Source organism: Giraffa tippelskirchi, chromosome 13 (assembly GCF_054371585.1).
Source record: "Giraffa tippelskirchi isolate mGirTip1 chromosome 13, T2T-mGirTip1v1.2.pri, whole genome shotgun sequence".
Lineage (NCBI taxonomy): Eukaryota > Metazoa > Chordata > Mammalia > Artiodactyla > Giraffidae > Giraffa > Giraffa tippelskirchi.
In genome coordinates this window covers 48,094,380-48,108,810 of record NC_137287.1, presented here as the reverse complement: position 1 = coordinate 48,108,810, position 14,431 = coordinate 48,094,380, and the positions used below count along the sequence as shown (strand labels likewise).

Sequence of the window (14,431 nt, the reverse complement as noted above, 5' to 3'; positions counted from 1 at the left end):
GGCCCTCCCTAATGTGGTGGGCCTCATCCAATCAGCTAAAGCCCTGAGTAGAACAAAAAGGCTGATTCTCCCCCAAGTAACAGAATTCCTCTTGCCTGGCTTCCTTTAAACTGGGATACCAACTTTTCCTTGTCTTCAGATTCAAACTGAAACAATGGCTCTCCATTAATCTTGAGCCTGCTGGCGTTTGGTCTAGAACTACACCATCATTGGCTGGCTTGGTGTCTTTGATCTCCAGCTTGTTGACTCACCCTGTAGGTCTTGAGACTCGTCAGCCTCCATCATCATGTGAGCCAATTCCTTACAGTAAATGTCTTTGCATATATATACATACATACATATACACATACATATTAGAGAGCAAGAAGGGGGAGGGTAGTATGGGGGAGAGAGAATGTATGTCTCTCTATATATATTCATTATCTATTGGTTCTGTTTCTCTGGAGAGATACAGATGGAATAAGTTCAATGGGCCTGGCAGAGTCTGTACTAAAGCACAGTGATTAAGAGCTTGGGCCCGGAGGTTCAAATTCCAGCTGTATCATTTATTAGCTATGGTTAGATTACTTAACCTCTCTAATCCTCAATTTCTCCCTCTGCTTTACTAAAATCCCAATATATTCCAGTGTCAAGCATATGGCAGGTAAATGTTGAGTAAATGAATGAACGAATACAGGTGAAGAAACCAGAGTCATTGATACATATTTCACTAGTAGCTAATGAAAAAAATCAACCCTTCATATTAAAGCAGAGTTATGTCACTACTTAGAGGAAAAGTTAAAAGTCTCATCAAATTGAGAGATTTACTTAATCGTTACTTCACAATTTCCTTGTGAGTTGGTTATAATTATTGTCCCCATTTTACTTATGAGAGGACCAAGGTACAGAGAGGTTACAGACCTAATAAAATTTTTGAAAAACTTACTAAAGGAATATGGTGATCGCTTTCAAATAGCCCTTTGGAAGTTTGCTAATTTCAGCTACTATTTTCTCCTTCCGTTTGTCTCTGTCACAGGGTTCTTCCTCCCTGCTTGACCACCTTCATATCTCAGTATTTGAGAGGGTCCTAGGATGCATTCTTGTACAAAAGAGACCCTATAATTTTGATGCATTAAGGACTAGAAGTTTGGAAACACTCAGCATCTGGCTGCTAAGTACTTCTCCTTCCATTCTACAAAGTTGTTCTTAGTAAGGAATGAGGTGTTATTTGAAATTTTGAGGTGCAGTTTTATTTTTTTTCCAACACAGCAAGCCAGAAACAGAAACCAATATCCTTAGGACTCCTTCTACCTCTTACAAGATATGTCTCTGCCTCAGAGGTTTCAGGGAACAATGAGTTTAGATTTAGAGCATTTACGTTTTCCCAGGTACTATTAAGTCACTGTCTATAAATGGGGCAGGGGTTGGGGTTGGGTTTGGAGCCGGAAAAACGTATAAAGAGAAAGTGGCAAGCAAGACACATGGAAAGGAAACCAAGGAATTAAAACGGTTGCTCTCTCAAATTGTGTATTTTTGTGCGCTCACAATATTTTGAAATATTGTTCATAGGTATGATCTTGGAGAAGAGGGTTCTGAGCTGGGCTAGTTCTAAACTACTTGCAAACTGACTTTGGAAAGACCTTATAACATGTTATAAAAACTTTTTTATAATTATTCTTTGTGAGAGACAGTGAGAGTGAAGTCACTCAGTTGTATCTGACTCTTTGCTACTCCATGGACTGTAGTCCACCAGGCTCCTCCGTCCATGGAATTGTCCAAGCAAGAGTACTAGAGTGGCTTGCCATTTCCTTCTCCAGGGGATCTTCCTGACTCAGCGATCAAACCCAGGTCTCCCACATTGCAGGCAGACACTTTACCATCTGAGCCAACAGGGAAGTTTGTATCTTGTACCTTACCTGGGAGATATAAACTGAATATCTTACATGTGGAATTATTGCAAACCAGGATACTTTGGCTCATGGTGTACCAGAAAAAGCTTTCAGAGGCTAAATTAGCATAGTGTAAATATCCATCCAGCAGAGCAGGTAATTTTCTCATTACTCATCAAATGAATTCCTAAGCATTCGTTACTCTACATGTTGGATCTTTGTAGAAATAACTCACAGGCAGTTGAATCATTTCAGAGCAAATTTCCCATCACTTTCCTTCTCCGTATGGCTTAGGCCTTTATGGATCCTGAATAACATAAATATGCTGGTTCCCTACTGGCAAGGATGACTATGGATTTTTTTTTTTAATCAAGCAATGAGAAAACCCTAGGGGGGAATCTCATTATCATATTAAAATGCATTTAGAGATGTCTGGTTTTCCTGAATAGACTTATATTTATCCAATGTTTATGTTTTCCAAATTTCTTCTCTTCTCAGAACAAAATGAAGAACATCTCAAACAGCATCATTTTTAACAGAAGCACAAGAGAATGAGAAATTCTGCCTCCACCCAGCACAATCCTGTAGAGCTTGAAGTATTTTCTGTGATGCTTTGAATCAGTCTGACGCTCTCCTCTACTCTAATTTTTAAAGATGTCAATGTGGGGCGTCAGTGGTTGAAAATTCAGAATACCAAGCCAGTCCTCCCCTGTGACTGCCACAGAGCTGTTGCCCACAGGATGAGCCTTCATCACTGACGTAGGTACTTTTTCAGTTTTATTATTTTTTAATCTGGAAAATCCCCTACCTCCTCCGTTCCTGCACAAAACTTCTGCCTGAATGACTTTCAGACTGAGGGCCATACACATATTCTGTTTCTTCCCACTGCAGGCTCCCCAACCCCTCAACTTTTATGGGCTAGAAAAAAGTCACTTTTAGAGGAAAAATATCCTGATCATAAAGGGTTTTGCTGTGAAATCAGTGCATTCGCCTTCACTTCTCCTAGCCCATTCCAGCTTGCTCTACAATGAAGGTGACAGTTGTAACTAGGAGTTTCATTGCCAAGTATCTGAGGACCAGGCAGATTGTCTTCTTCTTAACTGTATAAGAATCTTAAATGTTTAATGAAGTAAACACATTTCAGCAACACGTCTTGTTTTCAGAATCCAGCTTTAATAAAAATCCAAACACTATTTGTTAATTATTATTGAAAACATTAATATTTCAAAATACCCTTTTGTCAAGAAGTCTTTACAGAGACAATAACATCCACTTATTTCAATTAAAGGTATTGTTCATTAAATTCTTACAGTTCTATTCGGTATAAATGTTCCCTTTACAACTCTGCTTCTCTCCTTTGTTTCCTGGGATTCATTCTCTCTCTCACTCACTCTCTCCCTCTCCTTGTGCATTAAAAACCTAAGCTGGCTCTCATGTCTCAGAGCGGGGTTGTGTGTTGCGGGGGCTGCGGGTGGAAGTTATACGTTGTCCCCCACCCAACCCCCAGACAAGGATTTTCCATCGCCTAAAAGAGGCCATCAAATTTCAACACTGCGAGGCACGACTTCTAATCTCATCCTTCCCGGAAAAGTACAAACAGTTCCTCAGCCGAGGTCCCCCCTCCCACGCGCTCCCCAGCTCGCCCTCCCCGCGGAGAGCCCCGCGACAGCCTCCCCAACACCTATGAATCATCCGCGAGGCTGCCACCGCGGGCCTATTTGCATATACGCCCTCCATGCCCCTCCCCTCCTTGGAGCCTAAAGCACACAACAAAGGAGGACAAGATTATTGCTTTATGATTATTCTTTTTAATCTCTCCTATGACCAACACTACTAGCTTCTCTCGCCCACGTCCTGTTTTGAGCATCGGAAGGCAAGCCTCGTCTGGTACCCAGGGTTTGCGCACTAAATGAACCAGCAGAATTTTGTTGCGTCCCAGCAGTCCTTGAACCTGTAGCTGTCCGCATGCTACCCGCTCCCCAGAAGCCTAGTCAATCCTATAAGGCAGGTACGGCGCCTCTGCGGACTATTCCTAAGAAGTTCAACATAAAACCCTAGGCTCCAATTGCAAATTCAACCCCAAACAGCAGCATCTATTTTGCCCTCCGCAAACAACTCTCAACTCCAACCCTTGAACTCGGCAAATCCACTCTGGTTGGGTTAACCACCTACCATCCCCTACACTTTCCCCCAACTCCTTTGAAATCTCTCAGTGATAATTGCTCTGACGTACTTTAAAATAACGTACTAGTCTCTGTACTAGTGTACTAGTCTCTCTCTGCAACTGACCACATTAATGCGAACTCCAAGCCCTCGATGCTACTTTGATAAAATGAAGAAATCACTCATAAAAATAGCAACCCACGTAGCCTGACCATATATGGAGCTGGTGGGGGTTGACAGGGATGCCCCTTCGGACCAGCTTTTTTAGAAAAAGCAAATTGCAGCTGAAATCCCCCACCCCCTTACTCCTCCTCTGCCTTCCCTTTCCGTTTCATGACTCAACCAAAGACTCAACTCAGCAGGGGAAAAATTTTGTGTATATATAATCGCATATATTCCATGTATATAACACATATACATACAGACACACACCTATACAAACAAAACACTATCAGAAGACCAGTCGCGAGATAAATGAATTTGCCCGTGCCCGGGTGTTAAAATGGAATCATAAGAACAGTCCCGTTCGGGTGTTTATAAAAGACTAAAATACAAAGCTTTGCAGTAACGCGAGCTGGGAGCTGAGTCAAGCGCTCAGTACCTCGTGGCTCCTCCCCTCCACCCCCGCCCGCGTCCTCCCTTCGCCCTCCCCTCAGCACACTTCCTCCCCGCCCCTCCAGGAGATGGCTATTAAAAGCTGCTGACGTCAAAAGGGACGGCCATCTTTGATGAGGGCACAGCTCACGTTGCATTGAAGACAAAACCTCGGGGAGGTCAGGCGCTGTCTTTCCTTCCTTCCCTGCTCCTCGGCTCCTCCACACTTGGAACCTGCAGGGACCAGGCGAACACCACCCTCTGGAGAAGCCAAGGTAAGGAGCCCCCCTCCCCAGGTGGTGGTTCTGGCATTGGCTGGCTGCATACCCAGAAGGGACCACAGCTGGGCAGACCAAGTGAGCTTGGGCAAATACAAGAAATTGGTGCACGCAGGGTGCGGTATTCCGTGTGTGCGCGTCCGGCTAGACTCCCGCCTAGGGCTTTATAAAGTATTTTCTAGGTGAGCTGCTTGGGGAAGGGTTGAATGGGGATAGTGCAGATGGAGCGATGGGGAGGAAGCGCAAGAATACGTACGAAATAACTTACTCTTGAAACAGTAGTGGGACCCTCTGTCTCTTCCATTTTGCGATGCAGTTTTCAGAGATGTTTAGGCTGCTGGGTTTTTTTTTTTTTTCCTTCTGTAGATCAAAACAAACCAACCCTGTCGTTCTGACCTTCTATCATGACTGCTGTCGTTAGGGCGCTATTATCCAGGGAAGAATTAGGTAGGAGGCAAGGTGTGGGTGCTGAGAGGCGAAAGAAAGGGGAGTTCCCGCCCCGGGCAAGCTGAGCTGCAGCCGCCAGAGCAGCCTCCATGCCCCACAGACTTGATTTATGCCGCCTGCTCCACGTCAACAGCAGGCTGGCGGAAGGCGGCCGGGTAGTGGTGGGTGGGAGGTCTCTGCGGAAGTCTGGCGGGGGCGGGGGCTCGCCTCCGGGACTGCGGCGGCCCGCTCTCAGCACCCTGGACAGCAACACCAGGGGACTGCGTTGGCGCCGCGACCTTTCGGCACCGCGGATAGCGGTCCGGCCCAGCGCCGCATCTACCTGCGGCAGAGACGCCTGGCCAGGGCTAGCGGTTTCAGGGATGCAGGCCAAACTGCTGGTCTCTCGGATATCCCTAGTAGAGCAGGCATAGTAGGTTAAAAGTAAAAAATAAATCCTGCCTACCGGACCCCTCTGCAGGCAATTACCAGTTCCCATCCTTAACTCCTCCATAGCTTCAGAAAAAAATCTACTTGTGGAAATTTTCTGTATTACCCTCTCCCCCTCATTACTCCCGCCTTTTAAAGGTAGAAAACAAACACATTTTTTAAGATCTGTACTTATCTGCCAGTAGGAAATCAGGGGTTTTATTTATTTGTTTATTTATTGACACAGAATAGATCTGTCTACAGATCCTAGGCGGTCATGGATAGGGTATATGTGAAGATGCCAACACGATCTGTTTATAGGAGTGTTATATCTTTTGACATGTATCTATTTGATTAAAAAAAAATATGGAGGTAGCCAAACTAAGCAGAATCAACTTCAATAGTGAATCCCTCTTCCTCTCCTTCATCTTTGTAATTAGGCATGAACACAAGCACATAGCCATAAAAATACATCTCTAAGAAACGTTATGGGTCTTGTAGGGTATAGGTTTAACCTCTTTGGCCGTGGTTTTAGAATGAGAGGAAGTATTTCCTATGGACATTGGTTATCTCAGGATAATTTTCTGATTTTGACAACATTAAGACTGGTTTTCCTCAGGAGAATCCAACTGTGTCCTTCAGTGTGATGCAGATGGAAGGACCTTGGTGTTAGACTGAAACTGAACTCTGACCTAAAGATCTACTGCAATTTCCTTTACAGCACTGCGGGATTTTGCTGAGGCAGTGATAAGTACTTTAACTATTTTCTATTCTGACATTTTGAGCCTCTGAGTGAACAAAAATTGTTACAGGGATAGTTCCAGCCATTTGATATAGACAAAAATCAATGTAAAATGACCAGGATCAAAACTGTGCTCATTGAGTAGTAGTTAAGAAAGAGTAACAGCATCATATGTAAAAATGTAGATACCACATATTAAATAAATGCTAGCATGATCCCTTGAAAAGCCTTAAAATAAGATCTTATATTGGGGCTAGTTAGTCATTAAGCTAGAGGTGCTCAAATGCCCTATCCACCAGAGAAAGTACTTTCATTCCTGGCTATTTATTTCCTACTGTTTTACATTTTTGATGGATAACTATGTGGTTCCATGTAAGTATATATTCAACTGTTGTTGGATACAAATGTAGAATTATTATTTAAGTATATGTAACTGCATAGATGAATTTCATAACTCTGCATTCTACAGATGAAATAAACAACTGTGTTTTAGTGATGGGAGGAGGGGAGGCAAGATGGCTAGGAGTCTTTAAAAATGCTTTGACTTCATGCTGCATGTCCAGACAGCTCTCTGCGTAGTTGCGACAAATGAAAAAGCTCAGCGCTTCCGGAATTACGTGCTTGGTCATTAGTAATTATTGCTGGGTTTGTTTGCTAGTGGAAGACTGGGACAGTGGGGCAGAGGCAGAGGACTGCAGTGAAGCTGGCAAAGGGCACAGATCTGGGAGGAAGTGTTGATGTGCATAATTATGGAGCTAATGGCTTACTGAGAAGTTAAACAAAAATGTAATTGAAACATGAATTTAACACTTACATTATTGATAAGCTTCAGGAAAAAAAATCAAGATATTTCCTATCTTAAGTTTTAAATTTAAAAAATCCAGGGCAATACAGTGAGAAGAGGCAGAAGCAGATGGATGTAAAGATATGCCAGGAAACATTAACACAGACCTTCTGATGGTACCTGCCTGTTTGCTCACTGGAATTTTCTGTTTGCCACCTTGGCATTCATAACATGAAACAATTTGTAATCTTATTAACCTCTCCATGGTAAAATCTCCCAAGAATTCACTATTTTATTTTCATTTTGTTAAACATGCGTGACCACACATGCACAAACACAGTACAAACTCCCCCTGAATTAGATTATATAAAGACACTTCTAAAGTCTTAAGTATTGACCATCAACCAGAAGATTGAGTTGTCTGCCAGTAGCACCTCTTCTTGTAGCAGGCAGCCTTCAGCAGATCATGTAGGTGTTGGCAATTAGGATAAATGAGAGATAATTTGAGAGAAAAGTTGAGAAAGAAGACATGAAGGATTAAAAATAGATGAATGTGCTTTTTATATGATGCACTATGAATAAACTATTTTTCTCACACCATGGAATTGATTTACAGCTCTATAAAGGGAAGAAAATTGGTGTTTTCAGCCTCAGTGCTAGATACATTTCTGCAATGTCATCCCTTGTCAGCAGAGATAAACCTGATTAAAAGATATTGATCAATCAGTGAGCACCAGATACATAAGTGAACCCCACTGAAGATATAAAATCTCATGCTTATATGGTTTTAGACCTCAATAAGTTTAACATCAAGTACTCTTAATGAAAACAGTAAACAACAAACATTCGTAAATAATACCAGAAAGAAAATACAATAAAACAGTAGAAGGAAAATCATGAGGGAGTATATACTTATTTGCTAAGTCAATGTGACCAAAAGTAAGGAATGAAAATTCCTAGGACAATATTTCAGTGGACTAAGATGGTCTGAGAGAAGAAACAGAAGCTGAGCTGTCTTTTGGAGGTTGGAGAGAGGTGGGGGGAGTCTGCCAAGTAAAAGTTACAGCATAGGTAGAACTACAGGTTAAACAAGCTCCAGTTATGGTCGGCAAACCCTAAAAATGCCCATCTATTTGGGTGGAGTGGGAAGCTTGTAAAGGGGAATATGCTAGAACAGTGAGTTAGAGCCATTTATGAAAGGCCTTGAATGCTACACTGAGGAATTAGTGCTTTATCCTTTGAAGCTGATTTCTGATCAGAAGCTGATGTACAAAGTAGCCATGTCTTTTTTAGCATTTTGGAATTGCTGTTGACTGAATGGAATTAAATTTGCATTCTCTCAGAAATAGACAATGGCAAAGTGTTATCATAAAGGATGATACATTTAAAAAATAATAACCAGTCCTCATTTAGTCATCTGTTAAGATCACCCTGCATGGAGGGAATGGAGACTCAGGTATAGAGAATGGACTTGTAGGAGAAGGAGAGAGTGGGACAAATGGAGAGAGGAGCGTCGACATATATACACTACCGTGTGTAAAATGGATAGCCGGGAAGTGGCTGTATAACACAGGGAGCCCCACCTGGTGCTCTGTGATGGCCTAGCGTGGTGGGATGGGGGGAGGGGAGGGACGCCAAGAGGAAGGTGAAGTATGTGTAACAATGGCTGATTTGCATTGTTGTACAGCAGAAACCAACATAACATTGTAAAGCAGTTTTCCTCCAATAAAAAAAAAATAAAAGAAACCAGATATCTCAAAAAATAATGAATTTTAAGAAAGATCATCCTACAGGATACACATGGGCTTCTAAGTCCTATCCAGAAGTTAATTGTAAGTTTCAAATTTTAATTATTGACTAGAACAAATTATTCAAGATGAGTGTCTACCAAGAAGGTTGAGAATCGAGTCAGAAATCTGGGAATGAGAGGTACCCAGAAAGTACACTTGAATAATAAACATGTGGAGCACTCTCGTGGACTCTCTGAGTATTCTGCATTGTGAAATACACTAACTGGATAGATGGAAAAAGATGCCAGGTTTTCTATTCATGTTTCAGGCAGCATGACACATAGAACCAGTTCCCAGTGGCTAATACTGGAGAAAAAAGAAAGAGAGGAAGGAAGGAAGGAATAAAAGATGCTCTGATAAAAGTTTGAAAAACTGAGGTAAGCTGGGCAGCACATCATATTTCTTTCCCTAGCATCCTAGCTGAATTATGCTGATTACTCTCACTCCAGGGCTTGCTTGAGGTCTGAGCTGTACCCATTTTGTTTTTAATCTTGTGGTTGCTACTCTCACAGCAGAGCTTCACAATTCCAAATTCTTATGGAACTGCTGAACCCTAAATAGTCAATGGCTTCATGTGGTGGAATAAATGGCAGTTGCAGACATAGATCGTGTTGCTATTTCAATTCTCACTCTAAAGTGTCAAGGGACTATCCTCATCTGTTCACCAAAACACTGGCTGGAGAGACATCCTTAAGATAACATGCTGATTTCCAAGTTGACTCCCTGGGGCAAAATTGCAGATAGTGACGTTTGATGCTTTAGAAGGTCAAACTGATGGTTATTAAACTGAATGGAGAGGGCCTTCCAAGTTATTAAGTAGAAGGGAGGAGACAGGACAGAGCACTGAGGAAGCAGAACATGGTGAGTGGAGACATTTTTTAAAAAGTAATCTTACCAGAGGCTTCAGAGAAATTTCTAGAGAATGCTGTCTGCACTTTGAACTCTTCAGAATTACTGTCATTGCTATAATGACAATAGCTACTTGTTTCTACATAATTTTCTTCACAAGGATCTCAAAGCACTTCGCCCAATTTAAAACTCCAAGCAGTTTCTAATGTCTAAATAAATGATGCAAACCATAGTCAGTTCATATATGATATTAGATAGCATTTAGTAAACCATAAATCTGAAAACAGAGATACCCAAAGCAGTGATTAATCAGAATAGGTCTGTGGGAGAGAAGAGTGAACCTCTAATTCTAAAAGCTTTTACCTGTGCTACCTCACTGAATCCTCATAACAAGCCTGTAATCAGGGTACCATTATTGTTTCCATTTTACAGAAGAGGAAACTGAGGCCAAAAAAAGAGGCTGAATAACTTGCCGAACATTACAGAGCAGAGCCAGTGTTTAAATGCAGTCAGTGTGATTTCAGAGGCTAAGCTATACACTCTGCGACCTCTTGCATCATCTACATTTTTCATGTTGGCCAAATAGGGCACAGAATATACATGATTTTTTGATTGTTTGTTTGCAGTATCTTTCCCTTTTCAGTTTGATGGCAGAGCATGATGGCAAGGATGCTTGCTGATCAGGAGCCAGGAGACCTGGATTTAGCCCCGAAGCAACTGCTTTTTATTTTCTTTAAATGAATCATTCAACCACTATTGAATGGTGGAACTGAGTTCCACTGGAACTCAATTTCTTCATCTACTGAATGACAGAATTGAATGAGTGTTTTCCAATATCCTTACCATATTAATGAAGTTAATGAAATCAGTGGTGAAAAGTCTAGGTTTTGAGTCTGAGACGGTTTACCTGGTGGTCTCAGAGGTTACTGCCTAATACTGCTTCAGTAACTGACCCAACTGCCTCTTGCGTTGTAAGATTGATTATATCCACTGCCCCTCTGCTCCTCAATGTTTCTCTCTCTTTTTTTTCCCTCAATAATTTCTTTGACATCATCTTTCTGAGGCCTTTCTGATCAGACTTAAGAAATCCTGACTTTTTTCTCAAAGCCCTAATCTAAGTCATCACTGCTTTGGGGGATCTCCCCTCCTTCTCAATCAGATTTATTGTTGTCTGGCACAGACTGTTTTCTTCAACCTGCCTAAACCTTTTACAATTCTTTTTTCAACCCAATTAACTGTTTTTAAATTTTTCTTTCTAAACCCCCTTTTGATCATGTCTTCTGTCTGATTTAAAGCAATTTATTAGCTATTATATCCTCATTCTTCTTTCTTCTCCTACCTCTTAGAAAAGGGGAGACAGAAGCTTTTTATAGAGTCTGCGAGATCATAAGTGCTTAAAAAGCAACATTTTCATATGAACTGAATTACATGATATAAGTAGCCAGCTCAAAAACTAATAAAATTTGGAGGATGGGGAGAAGGTGGTGAAATAACACTGCAAAAAAGTTTCAAGGATGAGGGACTAGGAGAGAAGGAAGCTTTAAAGGCTATGAGATTTAAAGTTCAGAGGTTACAGCTGTTGGTACAATATATATTAATTAAATTCATAGTCACATGTGTATTAAATTCACAAGTTCCAGAAAAGGCTTGTTCCCCTTGTTGCTATAACCTCATTCTTACTGCAGACTTCAGCATCTTTCCATCAAAGTAAAGCATGATATTACAAGAGGAGATGCTAACTGATTTTCTTACTGCTGACTCACAGAGGTTAGCTTCAGCAGTGATTAACTAATGAGAAGAACAAATCTGTATCCCCAAAAAGAGATGGGGAAAAATCCTATTTAAGTGTTAGTGCTTCCGTTTAAATGCTTAACAACCATTCTGGAGGAACTCAAAGTGAATTAACAATGCTCAGACTGGATTGGTACTGAATGACAGCTGTGCTAGGTTTATGAATTGCTTTCTGTGGTTTTGAAAAATAAATTTGATCCTCTTAGTTAGTAAAAGAAGCTGAGGTATAATCCCTGTGGCTGCTGCTGCTGCTGCTAAGTCACTTCATTCGTGTCCGACTCTGTGTGACCCCATGGACTGCAGCCTACCAGGCTCCTCCATCCATGGGATTTTCCAGGCAAGAGTACTGGAGTGGGTCGCCAGTGCCTTCTCCGATAATCCCTGTGGAGGGAAAATTAAAACAACTTACTTATCTTCTATTCTATTGTTGGGTTTTTGTTACTGATTGGATTTGGTTCCTATTACCCAAAAGGGCTTCCCTGGTGGCTCAGACAGTAAAAGTCTGCCTGCAATGTGGGAGACCCAGGTTTGATCCCTAGGTTGGGAAGATACCCTGGAGAAGGGAATGGCCACCCACTCCAGTATTGTTGCCTGGAGAATTCCACGGACAGAAGAGTCTGGTGGGCTACAGTTCATGGGTTAGCAAGAGTCAGACACAACTGAGCAACTATTGTGTTATATTACCCAGAGATGACTAATTCTCATATTTTAAGTTGAGACTGCACTTTCTGTTTGCTTACCTCATTTTCCAAAATGGTCCATTTCATACTTGAAGAAAAGGTTGTTTTCCTTCTAGAATGGTTCTAGGTTCAACAAAATGCCTATCTTGTCCCAGTTGCCCTGTCATTTTCAATATCCAAATGACCCTAGTTATAGATTTTGAACTTGGGAGACGATTTTTTATGCCTACAGGCTTGAGTGAGTGGTTTCTGTCCTTTACTGATGGCATGTAAGAAAACAAAAGCCTCTTAGCTGCCCCCAGAGGCCAGAGTTTCCCTGTGCTCCTGCCTCGTTTCTGTTCTAGAGAAATCTCTCAGTGCAGCTTAGAGAGTCCTGCAAGTTGAACAGAGTTCCCTTTCCATGGAGAATCTCAAACCAAATTGCTGATCTCTTTTAGTCATGTTCTGTACAGTTTCAAAGAATAGTGACTGACAAATTATGAAGCAGTATATTTCTTAAATTTTGCTGAGGTTGGTCTGACAGCTAGTTAGAGGCAAATCACACTGCAGCATAAACAGAAAGTAGAGGGGAAATAAATGCCAGTAAGTCTGCTAGGAAGAACACTGGCAAAAGATTTCAATATGCAATAGTTCTGTCGAGTGAATTTTTTCATTTTCATAGGAAAGTCCATTATAACTTCATTATAATACTAGAAAGCAAGATGGTGTTCCTGATTTATGCTTGAGAAGTTGCTGAATATATGAACTTTTTCCAGTTTCAAAGTAACTATCCTGTATTCCTCAAACATAAATCAGCTGTCATTATAGCACTCTTCACTAATTAATTCAACAAATATTTATTGAATATCTGTCATGTCCCAGGAAAACAGTACTGGTTAGTGAAGATAGAGCAGTGAATAAAACATACATGATTCTGCCTTTACTGTATTTTTGCTGGGCATCCCTTCTTGATGTATTTTTCTTTTAGAAGACACATTTTACATAGATTCCCTGTTAGACTCAAGGACATTAACCCAACTTAGAAAAGTATTTGGCTCTCTGTCCAAAATATGCAACTGATTGAAACTTTCTACTCAGTGATCAGTGTCCATGGAAAGGTTGCCATCATAAGCAGAATGTAAGTTAAGAACCATCCTTAGCCATCTAGGAACTTAGTAAATATCTAAGATATGCCTGTGTGCAAATTTGTCTCTATTTGTGTGGCAACAAATTAGGATATCACTAAATTTCTTTTATATTCCTGTTATATTACAGCACCCCAGTCTCTCCCTATATAGACCATTCCCCACCACTCATGGGGAGAATAGTTCTGGCTTCGAGAAACATAATATTTCCTAAAACCTAGTCCCAACTATAAAATTCATGGCACAGTGTAAGAATAGAGTGACTGAGAAAAACAGCAACATCTTTTAGGTGACAGTACCTCCCAAGCTAATCCACTCGCCTCTGAAAACTCCCTATCATTAAACAAGTTTCAAAGATTCAGGAACAAACAGAAGAATGTAATGATCTCCCAGCTCTTGCTTTTCAGAATCTACCTCTCCTTACCAATAAGCAATGCTCCCATCTTCCTTATAAGATTTACCACATTGCTTTGTAATTATGTACTTGTGCATTTCTCTACTTTAACGGACTATAAAGGTCTTTGAGAGCAAGGGCAGTATCTTAACCATCTTTGAATCCTCAGTACGTGTAACAGTTCCTGTCACACACCAGGTATACAGGAAAAGAATGAGTGAATGGGAGTGCCAACTACCCCTTTGCAGAGAATGCTACCACTGTAAGTAATTCCTTCTTTTTTTGATCAGATATTATGATCAGAACAACTTGGAAATACAGATTCACCCTAAATGTTGGAATAAAATTGTGTCCTAAAGAATTATGTTTGTTCATCCCAACTAGCTGCCAAAGTTTGGCAAATAATTAATTTTTCTGACCTGCTGTTTTATCGCCTATGAGTCAAGGGTTAAAATGCTAATGAAGAATCAGAAGAGTCTCAAGAAAAACATTACTAAAAGCAGGTTTATATTCAGATAT

The 14,431-nt window shown here is 41.0% G+C and overlaps 1 protein-coding gene and 1 long non-coding RNA gene across 3 annotated transcripts in view; one reads left to right on the top strand and one right to left on the bottom strand.

Moving 5' to 3' along the window:
- Window positions 1-3,021: 3,021 nt before the first annotated feature.
- Window positions 3,022-5,514, bottom strand: LOC145532947 (uncharacterized). Its single transcript, XR_014073725.1, has 2 exons — window positions 5,172-5,514; window positions 3,022-4,859 (listed from the first exon to the last, which is right to left on the bottom strand). It is a non-coding gene; the product is annotated as an uncharacterized LOC145532947 (long non-coding RNA).
- Window positions 4,753-14,431, top strand: part of SNAP25 (synaptosome associated protein 25) — an 85,014-nt gene continuing 75,335 nt past the window's right edge. For both annotated transcript variants that reach the window (XM_081559113.1, XM_081559114.1), the window contains exon 1: window positions 4,753-4,900. The gene's annotated coding sequence lies outside the window, so the exon portion shown is untranslated. The remainder of the gene's footprint in view (window positions 4,901-14,431) is intronic.